Source organism: Lissotriton helveticus, chromosome 5_1 (genome assembly GCF_964261635.1).
Source record: "Lissotriton helveticus chromosome 5_1, aLisHel1.1, whole genome shotgun sequence".
NCBI lineage: Eukaryota > Metazoa > Chordata > Amphibia > Caudata > Salamandridae > Lissotriton > Lissotriton helveticus.
The window spans coordinates 6,601,751-6,614,029 of record NC_136065.1 but is presented as its reverse complement, the minus strand read 5'-3'; the positions used below and the strand labels follow the sequence as shown (position 1 = coordinate 6,614,029).

Here is a 12,279-nt window from a genome sequence, read left to right as displayed (position 1 = left end):
CTGCAAAATGTCTGTAATAGACTCTCACACAAAACCCACATTAAAATTACATTAAAGGAGAACAGCATTTAAAACAGTCAGTTTAAGAATGAATGAAGGTCACCTGGGCAAGACTCAGCAGAGCAGAGCTGGCACTATCAGGGCCCTGGGCCAGAACCCACTTTGCCCATGTCTTAAAACACCTCTACATATGATAGTAATAGACGCCATGTGAGGACTTGAACTGGCTGTTTGGCAGGACGGCTTATCTAGGCGTATGATAGCAACACTTGTCATGTTGAGACCTGGGTGAACGTTAGTGATATATGGCATAAGATAGGAGTATCTCAAGAGGTATGAGTGGTCTCAGGAGTGAGTATTCTGGGAGCAAAGTAGAACTGGCATGGCAATGTGTACGACAAGGCCGAGCACGGGTCTGTGAGGCACAACATGGACAGGAGGGTATGGGCTAGGCCGCTCTATATAAACTTGGGTGAGAGACGCTACAAAGCGGCCACTCTATTCCTTTTGCCGGACACGAGTCCTACTGTTTTTACGCAAAGTGTATTTACATGCTGCTTGGTCCTGAAGGAAGGGGCGGGGTTCATCACTGTGACTCTCGATTAATTGGCTTTCATATTCTAAACTGATTTAGTGTAGTTGGCGTACAATTTTCTTTCATATCACTGCAAGAATTTCATAGGTCAGTTCTAAATGTCTTACCTGAAGGACTGTTCTTGCCATTGTTTAAATCAGGTTTTGTTTCTCTGCTGTTATCTATTGTGTAGGAAGAATACATTTTTATGAAGTTTTTAAGGGGCTTGACCCCGTAATAAACTTATCTTGATGACGATGACCACAACAGGATGGTTGAATTTGGCCCTATGATGGTTGGACTTGGCCCTATGATGGTTGAACCTGGCCCTGTGATGGTTGAACCCGGCCCTATGATGGTTGAACTTGGCCCTGTGATGGTTGGACTTGGCCCTATCATGATTGACCCTATGCGAGATAGACTTCCAGAGCTCACAGATTACTGTTGCTTTAGAGCTGCTCAAGAGACAAGCAGCCCTAAAGGCCCATCCACTGAGGGCCAGCATGTTGCGTCTCTAGGGGACGAGGCACCTCTCTCCAGCATGTCGAAGAGTCAGACCAGACCCCCAGATACACAAGCACATGGTCTTTGCAGCGTCTTCCCCAGCTCTGGTACCTGACCACACATGGAGCTTGATACCACACGTCTTTAGTCCTCAGTGAGTAACTGCGAACTCAACGTTCTAAACATCAACTCTTCGCCACACCCGAACACTTATGCCATAGTTCAACGCAGTGCAACAGGAACCAAAAGGGTCCCATCATCGCTAACTCAGAAGACACTACAGTCCTGACAGCACGGTAAGTCATGATAAATGCCCTTCCTCGGAATTCTGTCACAGAGGTGGAAGGGAATTAAACTGGGAGAGAAGAGAAGAGAAGAGAAGAGAAGAGAAGAGAAGAGAAGAGAAGAGAAGAGAAGAGAAGAGAAGAGGAGAGGAGAGGAGAGAAGAGAAGAGAAGAGAAGTATAGAGAAGAGGAGAGAAGTGGAGAGAAGTGGAGAGAAGAGAAGAGAAGAGAAGAGAAGAGAAGAGAAGAGAAGAGAAGAGAAGAGGAGAGGAGAGGAGAAGAGAGGAGAGGAGAGGAGAGGAGAGGAGAGGAGAGGAGAGGAGAGGAGAGGAGAGGAGAGGAGAGAAGAGAAGAGGAGAGGAGAGGAGAGGAGAGGAGAGGAGAGGAGAGGAGAGGAGAGGAGAGGAGAGGAGAGGAGAGGAGAGGAGAGGAGAGGAGAGGAGAGGAGAGGAGAGGAGAGGAGAGGAGAGGAGAGGAGAGGAGAGGAGAGGAGAGAAGAGAAGAGGAGAGGAGAGGAGAGGAGAGGAGAGGAGAGGAGAGGAGAGGAGAGGAGAGGAGAGGAGAGGAGAGGAGAGAAGAGAAGAGGAGAGGAGAGGAGAGGAGAGGAGAGGAGAGGAGAGGAGAGAAGTGGAGAGAAGAGAAGAGAAGAGGAGAGAAGAGAAGAGAAGAGAAGAGAAGAGAAGAGAAGAGGAGAGGAGAGGAGAGGAGAGGAGAGGAGAGGAGAGGAGAGGAGACGTGTCATCTCCAGTAGGATTCAGGCACTCTGCCTTGAGGGTGAATCCGGACACTTTATCTAGGGCTCTGAGAAATCCGTATTGGAAACTGGCCAAAAGAATAAATTAGCGACCACTCACACAACCCAGAGTGGCAAAACTCAAAAGGGCAAAGAAGGCTCACTCTCAGGGTCAAAGGACCCTTTCAAGTGAGGGACTCATTTTGGAGTGTGAGTCCACTTAAAAGTTTTATAAGACAGGGAACCGCTTGAGGAGTTCCCACCCAAACTGGAAGGCAGAATACAATGGACTCACATATAAAATCTTCTCTCAGTCAACCCTTGGGGCTGATGGCTCAGGTAGCTCAGGTTGAGGCGGCCTTTGTGGCGCAGTTATGCGGTGGGCCAGGACCTGCACAGATCCTAACCTGAGGCTTGGAAAGGGGCACGATGAGTTGGTGGAAAAGGTGGTTAAGAGGCAGTGTTAGCATTGGTGAGCATGCGGATGGACATCTCGGTCCTGCAGGAGTTGGCATCTGGCTCTGCATTTCATCATTCCGGCAGAGCCGGTTTGAATTCCTCAGCATGTGGCTCGTGCTGCGAGTCTGCTGGTGGGTGCTCTGCTTGATATCAGAGTTAGTTCCCAGCAGAATTCTAAACTCTGCTGTACACTAGTACTCCAGCCACACCTGTGCTTCTTTTTACATAAGTGGCTCTGGTCTCCATGGCACGACCAATGTCGTAATGTACCACCCTTTTACCCACAGACAAAGCTGGGCCTCCTTGGTTAAGTATGTACAATTTGTGTGACCAGGCTTCTCCATTCCCCATGTTAGGAGATATGTGTGTGAGTAGCATTTGTGGCTTGTTGTATACGCCAGTAAGGCAGTCTCGTGTGTGCCATAGGATTAGAATCAGAAGTAGCCAGAAAAAATTGTCACTTCAATGCTCTCTCCTCCTCCAGTTGACCTCAAATCAGGCACTGTAAGCCACATCGTGTGCTTTAAGATCTCAAGCCACAAACCATGTACTGGTGCAGGGAGTGTTCTTTGTGTTCACCTCACAGGGGTCAGTGGAGGGGGAGATGAGACTTCGGACCAAAGGCTTGGGCCGCAGACATGGTACGGAGGCATCCTGATTGGATCGGGCAACGAGCTGCCTGCCCAGAGGCTGGATCCTGTGTCTTGATATCCCGAGAAGCAGAATCCAGCATCAGCACCGCCCTGGACAGGAGATGAAGCCAGCATCAGCACCACCCTGGACAGGAGATGAATCCAGCATCAGCACCGCCCTGGACAGGAGATGAAGCCAGCATCAGCACCACCCTGGACAGGAGATGAAGCCAGCATCAGCACCTCCCTGGACAGGAGATGCTCTGAATCCAATGTACAAATTGAGAGGTCATTATTGGATGCTGTTCATCCACAATGAAACCACAGTAAAAGTGCCAGAAAAAGACACAATTACAGACAGATGTACTTTGGGGTAATGAGTGCCCTCTAAAAGTTGGGGTACAGCTTTAAATCGAGAATTCAAGGCCCAAATGGCAGGGTTTCTGTTTACAAGTCGTCTCTTTAGGCTCATTCAGGATTCACCTGAAGTTCTTGTTTCGAGAAAGGTTAAGCCCAGAGACAAGATATTGGGTCTGCCGACCCTGAAGGGGCTGAACATGTACTCCAGCAATAAAGATATCACAGTGTAAAGAAGAGGAGACGGACTGCATGGTGTGTAAAGATCCAGCCAAGATCCGTGGGACCACCATGCTATGAAGTACTGTCACGAGCAGAGACTTGTAACTGCTGCCCCGTCTTAAGGGGTGTGGAATTTAATTAAATATCTACTTGTCCATGGGACAGATCGCTTCATAAATCTACTTGCCCTGTAACAAAATCCACTTGTCTCTGTTGTGCCGTGTAGAGACAAATGATGGCGGCAATCTCATTTCAGAAGAGCTCTGATAATAGCCTCTCTGATTATGCAAGAGCTCATACCATAGCAGGGTTTGAATACTTGCTATCCCCTTATTTTGCCACCTTTCTGCAGATCTACATACTGGAGCTAGAGTAGCGATAAGCAATAGTTCAAGGGTTGGAATGCCCATTTGAGTCTGTCAAAACCTACTAACTTGCATGTTATATGGGTTTCCATCAGCTCATCTCTAATATTTTCCCATACAGAGAAAGGTTGGAAATGTACTCCTGACAACAGCAGAAGTAGAACTTCTTCCAGTGTTGGGAAAAAAGTGGTTGGAGGGAAAGTGAACGTGTTACAGCACAACAGATCTTTGCAAGAGCAAATCTACACATGAATATTTGCTTGCGCTAAACTGCAGTTAATATTTTCTAGGAGTATGATTTCCTGACCTACTTCTGTAAATTCTTGAGCATTCATGAAAGAAGTAAATCTGCACTAATGCAAGGACATAAACCATGGGTGCACTTCTGTGAAGTTCTATAAGAAGTGGGCCCCTAATTAGGTTTAGAGTTAACCAAGACCTTTTGTTTTTATTAAAATTATATTTCTCTCTCTGTATCTACCGGCTGGCTTCACTGTCAGTGACAGCCTTCTGCTCTTTCACATGGAGCGTATCGGCACCCAAAATAGTTTTGTTCAGTGTCAGGAACTACTGAGTCAATGTGTGGATTTGAGACCAAAAGTATTTCTGCTTTTGCTAATGTTTGTTATAAGGATGAGGGCCCAGCAGCTCCAACAACAATAACATTTTACAAAAACAATGTCAAAACAAGCTTTTGCATAAATGTGCATCTAATCAGAGAGCATCCTGGAAGCATTATACATAGACTCGTATTGTTCAACTTTGCAAACATGTGTACACATTTTTACACTGGAACCACTGTCAGTGGTGCAGTCCAAACTTACATTTCCTTGACCCTCACCGTCTCTCTAATGCTGCATCCCATCAACTCCATGTCTGACGCCAACACTCTTCTAAACAAATCCAACAATTTTTGGGAAGGTTTTATGAATGCCTACACCTTAATTAGATTACGTATTTGGAAGCCAAAGCCTTTCCCTCCCTGCTACCCTGAAGACCTTGATGACCATAAACGACTGATTCGCGGACAGGATAGAATACGGAAGAAAAACAGAACTTCAGAGGAGATTTTGAAACTGAAGTCCCTTCTCACAACATGCAATCAGCACATCACACCAGGCAAAGCAAAGTACAATACAAACACCATCAGTGAAGCCACCAACCGAAGCAGAACACTGTCCAAGACAACCAAGCATTGCATCAACTTCCGGCCAGACCCACCTACTCCTCGCTCTACTGAAAAGTGCAAAGGCGTCAACCTCTTCTTCGTGAACAAAATACAGGAAATCCAACAGCACATTCAATGCCAAGCCTCCTCCAACTCTCACAGCGACCCCTTCCAGTAGAATCTGCAGCGATCGTCCTTCAAACCCCATCTCTCAAAGGTCTCACACTCCAATCCTTCAAAGCCACTACTAATGGAGATAATGTTTTACCATCCCCCTTTCGTCAAAGCTCTCGCGGGGATGCTCTCTGTCCCTACTCACGATTGTCAATGCCTCCCTCACTGAAGTAAACTTCCCAGAAACTCTCAAGACAGGCCAGACCCTCCGACGCCTTAGGAACCCAACACTAGACCCTGGTGACCTTGCCAACTCCAAACCCATCACTCACCTGCCATTCATCGGCAAGATTGAAAAAGCAGTCAATGTTCGTCTCTAAGATCACATCAATCACAACTCCCACTCTGGCTTCAGTTCACACTGCCCCACAGGGACCACCACCGTACACATTGTAGACAATGCCCTCTTGACCACTGATGAAGACGTCCCCTGCCACCTATTATTGCTGGACCTCTCAGCTGACATAGTCGATCACCGTACCCTCAAATGCACCTTCGAGTACAGAATGGTTTCACCCCACATGCCCAATGATTCTCCTAACTTTCCCACCGACACCAGTTTGTTCACATGGACACCTTCATGTCACCAAAGATCCCATCACCTTGAGCTCCCCCAGGCTTCTGTACACTCTCTTGTCATCTTCGACCTTTACATATAGCTACTCGGTGCTCTACTCTCTGATAATAGCATCAAGATTCAACAATCTTCTGACGATACACAACCCGACTTGAAAGTCTTTTCTGTTCAGTAGCAGCTCTCTTTTTGAGAGTCAAAAGCTTTCTTCCAGAAAGCGACTTCAGAACGGCTGTCCATGACCTTGTGCTCTTGCATCTGGGAGGTGGTAACACCCTCTTCCCTGGCCTCCTAGACTCCACGCTGGCATCCCTGAGGGCCATCTGACACGTCAGCACGTCTCATCCAGGGCCTGAAGAATATGATCACATCACCTCTATCCCGATGGAACTCCAGTGGCATGCCAGCCGGCACCATCTTCAGGACCAGCGGCATCATTTACAAACCAATCACAGCCAGCACCCCGTTATCTTGCACACAAGCTCACCATCGCTGGCGGTTCTCGGCACAACCACAGCCAGGACACAGCAGAGTTCAAACTCAGAAGTGTAACAAAGAAAAACAAGACAAAAGGGCTGTTCCATCTATGACTTGGAATGTGGAGCAATAACACTGTATCTATCACAACACAAGGGTCCCAACACTGCTTCAATTAAGGAAAGAATTTAAAGAGCAATATATCACAATCCATTACCCGTCCAAAACTCAGCTTCTTCTACTATTACCGCTAACTTTAAACATGCCTCTTACTACGTACAGCACTCCCCTGCCTTCTGGCTAGAATTGTGCTACACTACATAAATACATGCACTCTAGATGGTGACCTCAGGCTGCTTTCCACACACATAGCCCTGCTGCGGTTCTGTCCTGAGAATGTGCATATGATTAAGTCACCGACCGACCCTACCCACGCCACCGGCCACACGCTTGACCCCATCTTCTCCGCTAACAACCACGTCTCCTCCAACAACACCGAACTTCACTGGACCGACCACCGCTGCATCCACTTCACCTACAAGAAGGCCACAACGCACCACTGCGCCCAATAGCTGCCCCGTCGCTGCTGGAGCAAAGTCACTGAGGGCTAGCTGGCCGCCACCCTCGCCCTGAATTCACCCACCGAATCCACCGACCCAGACGCCGCCGCCCGCAACCTCAGACACAGGTTCGACGACTGCACCAACACCCTTGCCCCGCTCAAGAAACCCGCAGACAGCCGCACCAGCAAGAAAGCCACCTGGTTCACCGAAGAACTACAGACCTCCAAATGCACCTGCCGGAAACTGGAGAAGAAATGGCTCCACGAACAAACACCGGACAGCCACACTGCCCACAAAGACGCCACTCGCAGACACAACCATTTCATTAGGCTCGCCAAGAAATCTTCCTTCAAAACCCGCCTGGACAACAACGCACACGACAGCAAAGAGCTCTTCAGTATCGTGAAGGAACTCTCCAACCCCAGCACCAATGCCAACGACATCCCACTCTCCCAGGAACTGTGCCACTCGCTGGCCACCTCCTTCCACCGCAAGATCGCTGACATCCACAACAGCCTAAACACAATGACCAGCCCGACAACTCCAGTCCCCACGCCACCTGCGACCCCCACCCGCCTCAACAGCCTAACCTCCTGGACCAACGTCAATGACGACGAAACCCGCAAGACAATGAATTCCATCCACTCAGGATCACCGTCTGACCCCTGCCCCCACCACATATTCAACTAAGCTGACGCAGCCATCGCACCCCAACTTCGGAAAGTGATCAACACCTCCTTCGAGACAGCCACATTCCCAGAAAGCTGGAAGCACGCCGAGATCAAAAAACCCAAGGTGGACCCCAAAGACCTCAAGAACTTCAGACCCATCTCCCTGCTCCCGTTCCCGGGGAAGGTCATCGAGAAAATCGTCAATACGCATCTGACCCGATACCTCGAAGACAACAACACCCTCGACCCATCCCAGTCCGGATTCCGAAGAAACCACAGCACCAAGACAGCCCTCATCGCCGCCACAGACGACATAAGGGCCCACCTGGACATCGGCGAAACATCTGCCCTCATCCTCCTGGACCTGTCAGCCGCCTTCGACACGGTCTGCCACCGCACACTAAAGACACGCCTCTAAGAAGCCGGAATCCAAGAGAAAGCCCTGGACTGGACCACTTCTTTCCTCTCTGGCAGAACCCAGAGCATCCATCTCCACCCCTTCCGCTCCAAAGCCACCGACATCATTTGCGGCGTACCACGGGGCTCTTCACTCAGCCCGACGCTCTTCAACATCTACATGGCCCCCCTCACCCAGGTTGCCCGCCAGCACAATCTCAACATCATCTCCTAAGCCGACGTCACCCAGATAATCCTCTCCCTCACCAGGGACCCACACACCGCCAAAACCAACCTCCACGAAGGAATGAAGGTTGTCGCAGATTGGATGAGGAACAGCCGACTGAAGCTTAATTCGGACAAGACGGAGGTCCTCATCATCGGCTCCACCCCCTCAGCGTGGGACGACTCCTGGTGGCCGGCCACGCTAGGAACAGCACCGACACCCACCGACCATGCACGCAACCTGGGTTTCATCCTCGACTCCTCCCTCTCCATGTTGAAGCAGGTCAACGCCGTCACCTCCTCTTGCTGCAAAACCCTATGCATGCTCCGCATGATCTACAAGTGGATCCCGACCGAAAAAAGAACGGTGACACAGGCCCTCGTGAGCAGCAGACTGGACTACGGCAACGCACTCTACGCAGGAATCGAGGCCAAACACCTACGACGACTGCAACACATTCAGAACGCCTTCGCCTGACTGATCGTCAACGTCCACCGCCACATCCACATCACCCCCCACCTGAGAGACCTACACTGGCTCCCCGTCGACAAGAGGATCACCTTCAAGCTCCTCACCCACGCACACAAAGCACTCCACAACGCTGGACCAGCCTACCTGAACAGCAGACTCAGCTTCTACACCTCCACCCGCCAGCTCCGCCAGACTCTCCCTCGCCGCCATCCCCCGTATCCCACGAACGATGGCCGGCGGAAGATCCTTCCTCGCCGCCAAGACCTGGAACACCCTCCCCCTGCTCCTACGACAGACCCAGGACCACCTCTCCTTCAGGAGACTTCTCAAGACCTGGCTCTTTGAACATTAGCGGCATCCCCCCCCACCCCAGCGCCTTGAGACCCTCACGGGTGAGTAGTGCGCTTTATAAATGCACTGATTGATTGATTGATTGATTGATTGATTGATTGCTGAGTTCCACGGGCCCTGTGTGCAGCATCCGAGGAGGCTGGTAAATCATTTCTTCTTCGATCCTGGAGTCTTGCAGCCTTGGTGGCGCGTGGAGAGGGGTCCGGGGAGCACTGACATTAAAGTTGGGGAAAAAGTGCCTTTGGATTATGGAAAACACCATCAGGGAACACAGAAGCACTGGGACCAGATGCCAGGAAGCAAAGGAAGAGAACAGCGGCATGAGAGCGCAGAGCACGGGCAGCACAGGGAGCAGAGCAAGGCAGGGGGGCACAGGGAGCAGAGCACGGGGACCAGAGCAGGGCAGGGGGCACAGAGAGCATTGCACAGGGAGCAGAGCAGGGCTGGAGAGCACAGAGAGCAGAGCACAGGGAGCAGAGCAGGGCTGGGGAGCACAGGGAGCAGAGCACAGGGAGCAGAGCAGGGCTGGGGAGCACAGAGAGCAGAGCACAGGGAGCAGAGCAGGGCTGGGGAGCACAGGGAGCAGAGCACAGGGAGCAGAGCCGGGCTGGGGGGCACAGGGAGAGAGTTCTGGGGACAAATAAACGGGTAAGAAAGGGATCGACCTCAGAAGCCCAGCGGGCAGGGGCAGAAAGATTGGGGGCAGAGCGCACGTGGGGCAGAAGTGGCAAAGGTGAAGGGGCTGGAGCATAAACAAGAGTGGCAGAGAGCACACGTTGGCAGAGGTGCCAGCGGGGAGGGGGGCAGGTGCAAACAGAGTTAGAGGAAAGGGCACCGAACAGAAGGGATAGACATGATGAAAGACGGGGCAGAGAGAAGATGAGGGTGCAGTGCGTGCGCCAGAGATGTCCCAGTACTTACCCGTGTGCCGAAGCCCTCTGTGCTGTACCCTCAGTGCTGCCCGGGGTATCTACAGCTCGCCGGGTCCTGCCCCGGGGTATCTACAGCTCGCCGGGTCCTGCCCCGGGGTATCTACAGCTCACCGGGTCCTGCCCCGGGGTATCTACAGCTCACCGGGTCCTGCCCCTGGGTCTGTACAACGCCTCGCCCTGGGTCTGTACAGCGCCTCGCCCTGGGTCTGTACAGCGCCTCGCCCTGGGTCTGTACAGCGCCTCGCCCTGGGTCTGTACAGCGCCTCGCTGCTCACCAGGCTCCTGCCCTGGGTCTGACAGCGCCTCGTATGTACAGCGCCTCTCTCTGGGTCTGTACAGCGCCTCGATGCTCACCAGGCTCCTGCCCTGGGTCTGTACAGCGCCTCGCCCTGGGTCTGTACAGCGCCTCACAGCTCCCCAGCTCCTGTCTCCTCTGCCTTTTGCGGCGTTTGATGACTGAAGGGGAAACCCAGGGCGGCAGAGCTGGGGAGGAGGAGAGGACAGAGGCGCCTTCACTTTCAGTTTCATTTTCTGTCAGCGCTGGGACCGCAGCCAGGGGGAGTCCGGGGAGGAGGCGCTAGAGAGGGGAGAAAAGACAGTGAGGGGCAGGAGGGAGAAGGAAGGGGGGAGAGATCGAGAGGGGCAGGACTCTTTGGAAAGGCGAGAGTGAAAGGGACATGGAGAGGGGAGAGGGAGGGAAGGCGCAAAACAGAGAGGGGGAGAGACAATCCTCCGACTCACACTCTGTAAGAAACACCAGCGGCCTCTGGGCGCTACCGATGAGCCGGGGGTTCGAGGCACAGCCCGCTGCACTGCCCTTCTCCTTTCAGCCCCTATCTGTGACACCCCCTCCCTTCCACTTGTGTTCGTTTATCACCCCTTCTCTGCCTCTCTCTGACCCCTTCTCCTTCTTTGTCGCTCCCCCATCTCTGCCTGGTCCTCTCTGTCTGCCCATCTGTCTGTCACCCCTTTCTCTGCCTCTCCCTCCCGCTTGTCAGCCCCCTCCCTTCCAGGCAGTGCTGTAAGAAGTTTCTTCGCCCACCCCCCCCCCCCCGAAATGAAGAGATGTTTCAGAGTTTATTAACATGGCTTCTATCCAGGCTGGGGCAAGGAGCGACCTAGATCCAGTCTCTGGCGCCACCTACTGGCGTCAGCCGAGGTAGCGCTTGTATTAATACATGGGGCAGTTTGAGTGCGGGGTCTGGGTACACCCGAAGACACCTGTCGGGGGCACACGTGACTCTACGTCACAGGGCACCTTTTTTGAGTTTCCTTCCATGTTAGAAAGGCGACCCGGGGGAGGCAGAAGATGTCTGACTGACCACCCCTAGGTTCACCTCTCCGTCGAGGAATAGCCGAGCGTTACCGAGAGGCCTCCTGAATGAGGGCCCTCTCCGAGGATCGTACAGCCGAGTAATAACAACACTACAGATGGACACCACACAAGAGGTCAAGTTCTTAAGCTTTTATAAGTAATAACGGTTGCGGGTTCTTGGCAGTATATACAGCTGGATCGAGGGATCCGTAAAGTCTCGGACAAGGGGGGTAGGTAGCGGGACAGTCTTACTCTGGGCAGAGGAAGGGATACCCTACGCACAGCTCTCAATCCTCGAGCTGGGGGGTTCCGAGAGGTTCGAGCTGCGGCGGCGCCAGCAGGCCTACAGAATGGTTCAGCAAGGTAGGCCGCGGCAGCGCCAGCAGGCTCTCAGATGGTTCAGCAAGGTAGGCCGCGGCAGCGCCAGCAGGCTCTCTGATGGTTCAGCAAGGTAGGCCGCGGCAGCGCCAGCAGGCTCTCGGATGGTCCAGCAAGGTAGGCCACGGCAGCGCCAGCAGGCTCTCAGATGGTTCAGCAAGGTAGGCCGCGGCAGCGCCAGCAGGCTCTCAGATGGACGTCGGGTTACAGGAAGGATGAGTTTGTCTGGTGTCGGCCGTGACAGCGTCAGCAGGGCTTTCAGTCCAGGATACAACTGGCGTCCTACTCCGGGGCTGGCCCAGATATAGGACAGAGGTCCTTTGATGTCTGGACCCTCGCGCCTGGGGGCCAGAGGGGCAGGGATGATGGTGTCCAGACACCCAGCAGGGGGGTGGAGCCAGCACCCAGGGAGGCCGGAGGGCGATTGATACCAGGCGTCCGGGGACGGCTGGA

The 12,279-nt window shown here is 52.5% G+C and overlaps 1 protein-coding gene across 1 annotated transcript in view; it reads right to left on the bottom strand.

Annotated features, from left to right (window-relative positions):
* The window catches only part of LOC144754054 (antigen peptide transporter 2-like), a 117,587-nt gene extending 106,996 nt beyond the window's left edge, over positions 1–10,591 (bottom strand). The window contains exon 1 of the mRNA XM_078641568.1: positions 10,123–10,591. The gene's annotated coding sequence lies outside the window, so the exon portion shown is untranslated. The remainder of the gene's footprint in view (positions 1–10,122) is intronic.
* Positions 10,592–12,279: the final 1,688 nt, after the last annotated feature.